The sequence below is a fragment of the Exserohilum turcica genome (genome assembly GCF_000359705.1).
Source record: "Exserohilum turcica Et28A unplaced genomic scaffold SETTUscaffold_2, whole genome shotgun sequence".
Taxonomy (NCBI): Eukaryota; Fungi; Ascomycota; class Dothideomycetes; order Pleosporales; family Pleosporaceae; genus Exserohilum; species Exserohilum turcicum.
In genome coordinates this window covers 33832-38071 of record NW_007360025.1, presented here as the reverse complement: position 1 = coordinate 38071, position 4240 = coordinate 33832, and positions in this window count along the sequence as shown.

The following is a 4240-nucleotide window of genomic DNA, read 5'->3' as shown; positions in this document are numbered from 1 at the left end:
ATACAAGACCTACCTCATATTCTATTTAGATGTAATCTATATAGAGAGGAAAGGAAAGGACTAAGAGAAGCCTGCGAAGGCGATCTATTACTACCTATCCTCCTTTAAACAAAAGAGGGTATAGAAGCAACTATTACCTTTATTCAAGAAATAAAGGCTAGAACACAAGCCTAGTACAAGGGAAACACAGAAAACAAGGAGTAATACCTATAACAGGTAGCCATACACCTCCCCCACCCTATCCTACCCCCTACCTACTAACTAATAGGCTACGAGCCTCACCTTTATCTAGTTAAAACCCCTCCTAAATATTGTAGCTAGAAACAACCTACGTAGATACTTGTAGGCCTAAAAACCCTACACGTCTTATATAGCCCTTTGGGCTGAAAAAGGACGTTAAACTAGAATAATAATAATAATAAATAGTATAGCAAGGACAATCGTGGTACAGCTATAACGCTGGAATCATGCAAAAGGCTGATATTCCCATATCTCGCTTACGTTACAGCTAACTAATGCAAGTGTTATTTCTCCTACTAGAAACAATTACCTCCCGTAACAGATACACCACCAGTTGCCGTGCAGCACTGAGCGAAAGCTGCAATAGCATCATTTTGCTTAAGCAAGTCAGCCTAATCAAAATCAAAGGTTTTGCAGGAAGCCAAGGAGCGTACCGAGTTTTCAGTAGTTACTGATCCAGAGAAGATGCATACCGAACCATCCCAGGATCCAAGGACGTCACTAGGAGAGCGTGGGAAGGTAACTCCATTTCCATTTGTGCAACATACTTGAGCAATACTATCCACCACCTCTTGACGGATGCCTGTGCAGTAGCACTTATTCCACTATGCATTATACATTAGTCTAGCGGCCAAGCATCGTAGTAGTAGCCAAGGGGCATGCTAAATATACATACAGCAGAGACTGCTGGTAGAAGTAGGAAGAGAGATGTAAGATAAATCTTCATGATGAAGTAAAGATACAACGGTGTACGGTACTAATAAGTTGATATTGAGCTGTTAATAGGTTTTGTAGTATCGCAGGTGATTGTACAAGTACTTATAGCCAAGATCTTTCATTACGTATTATATCAGATATAAGCTTATAGTAGCTGTGGAAAGGGAGCGTGATAGGTTCACAGGGCGTAAGTTGTCTACTTACGACTCTCATCAGGCTAGGCCTATCTTTTAGTTTAGCACTAGCGATAGGTGGATTAGACTAGATGATTTCCGATAGGGATTCTGAAAAAAGCCTCTGCACACGTAAGAAAGGAAATGAAGAGGCTTTTTTACTACAGGCTAGACCTGGCAGTAGCGCTACGGCGAAAATCTAGCTTTAGCAAAGCAAGTAGACCGTGTCTATAGGAGTAATGCATACATGAGGCTTACCACTACTGGGAAAATACACCTTAACCGTAAGGCTTTATAATTAATTGTTCATAGTAATGCCTACCTATTGTATCCAATATGTAAGGCATAAAACATTACTACTATCTTCTATCGTGTACTATACTATATTGTGAAGTCACTACGTTACAACATCTGGTTCGCTTGTGAAACGTATGATAGAGTAGGAAGCTGTATAATCACAGAAAGTAAGCTACTGTGTAAAGTCACAATTTCATGTTTGTTTTACTGTAACTGTAAGCAAGAACAAGCGCTTCACTCAAAGCTAACCTGAGGAAATCTTGTTTAGCTAATCCATTACCTGATTAGAAGATAGCAATCATTGCAGCTTTAGTTCTATTGAAACTACTTCTCGAGGGTTATGATGTACGAAGAAAGACTGCTTAGCTGCCTCCAAGAAGCCCTGCTGCCATTCTTTCCGGATTTCAAGATACCGGAGATTTTCATGTTCAATCTAGGTAGTCGGCAGGCTCACAAGGTCACACGATAAACATCAACGTGTGTCTCACATGAGCATAGAGTGGCAGAGCTAGGCCTCGTAAAGAAGCCAATAGCACTCGAGGAGAGAGTCAAAGGGGGCTCTCGGCGAATTGTAATGAGTTGTGAAATAGTATTGCAAAGCTAGAAGACAGGATCCTCTTCCTTGATAATCTTTTGGACTATCTATTTAATACGAAGCCTGATCATGTGTACCACAAATCATACTTGTCCTCTTGAAGTTGCCAAGTATCGACGTAAAATCGACCAATGCTTGCCGTGTATTTGCCGCCAAAGAAGGGTTTGAACCTCGCTATAAGTCTGAGAATTAGCCACTGCGCTTTACAGTGTAGTAGCGAAATATTGGAGTCCGATGAATTACAGGACTTTTCCAATAGCTACCCATATAACCGCACACAGCAGCTAATGTACCCTGAATAACTGTGCCCCGAGTATGTATCAGTATTATGCACCCTATCTCTGTGTATTATGCTGAATGGCGCCATACCGTCACGACCACATCATCTGCAAGGGTAAAAGAAGCGAGAAAAGCTAGAGCAGTAAGAAATATGAGCCTCATTTTTGGTTTCCTTGGCTTACTGAGTTGCTTTGGCTTGAGGTTTCTTGATGGATGTCGCGATAAGTTAATGTACATAACTAATCGCAGCTTTAGGGTTTGAGGAGTAAACAATAGGGTATGCATTAAGACAATTTGATGATAACGCAAACAATGTCACCTGAAAGCCGCGTATAGTTTTAAGTACCTAACTGTTTAATGATAACTGGCTAGCCTAATCGATATCTTCCAGATTCTGAATAGTTAATAGCTCTGTGACCTGAGTAAGCAGTAATCTTGAAGCGCAATACCGCCGTATTACAGCCTGATCTAAATCAGAGATCGGCAGCAGTAAGAGAAGGTGATTGTAAATGTACTATAGTCAAAGCTGCAAAGCATGCGGTGAGCGAGAATAAGGACACGTACTGGAAAAATAGCCTTGGTAACGTTTACTCATTACTTCGCAATTAAATAATATGTATTCAAACGTTTACTAGATAATCCGAGCCGAGCTATACTAGCTATGTTCTTCACAGTCGCAGTCATTATATTGAGAAGAAATAAAACGAAAGTGGAAGCGAGGGATGCTTCAGAGCAGATATGCCAGCATCATGTTCCTCAACAGGAGCCTTGTTGATGCTGATTGAGATAAATAGCGCTCCATCGCAGAGGGTGATGACGGTAGTATTTGGGTATTTCCTGACACGTGGCCAATCTTGTCATAGAAAATTGAGCAGATACTAAGATAGAGATATAGCATTCCCCTGCCCTTACGCAAGAAACCCTACGGACTCTTTCTATCCCAATGGTGAGTCGCACCAGCGTTTGTGCAAGGGTCTCGGAATTTGGTGTAGCCTCACGTCAAAAACACCACTCAAACCGCGGGATAGAAGAATTAAATCTAGTAAAGCTCAGGATAATTTAAGGTAGCAGTATTGCAGACCGTTCGACATAGCTGAAGCGCTCCGCGGCAGGAATGATGGTGCATTCCTTAAGGTGAAATTAGCTATTTTCTCTGCAGAGCAGCCCACCCGCTAGCACCTTTAACCTCATTTCGTCTCTTGAGAGATGGAGACGAAGGTCTCGACCAGAACTGTGCTGATTCTGTGACGGGGCGTACTAGTCGGTAGAATACTAATCGTCGCAGTCTAAAGTTAGGATAACTGTTACGTATACCCAGTCAGTTAGGGTTAGAGTTGAGAATAAGACCTTGGCGGCGAGTCTTCGCCCTTATCTATTCTATTCATAAAATACTTTATAGTGTAGTATTACGCACGTAACTACATTTAGACAAAACAAGTAACGTCAAAGTATAGCGAGTGGCCGAGAATAGCGAGTGACCGAAAATGCCAAGCCCCCATCAACCTCACCACCGTTGCGCAACCATTACAGCGCAACAACAACAGTAAATTAAAATTAGAAAAGGCTAATCTATTTAGAATCAACCTCTTTATCTTGCTTGCAGGTGCGCGAGTTGTGTCCAGTCTCACCGCAGCGTCTACAGCGCCTTTGCGACAGTTCGCCTACTTCAGCGCTCTCTCCCTTCTTTGCCTTCTTCCCACTACCACGCGCCCTAGACTCCTTTAGAGTTGCCAGTTTCTCTCCTTCTTTAATCGTTAGGGTCTCTCCTTTCTGTAGCCGCTTTCTTTTGTGTGATCTCCTTCGCGTGGCGGCTTCATTCGCTGCTTCAAGCTTAGAGACCCGTTTCTTGACTAACACCAACTCATGCGCAATAGTAGTCGCACCTTTAACTAGGTTTTCAACAGCACCTAGCATACTTGTTGGTGAACTATCTAGGTGT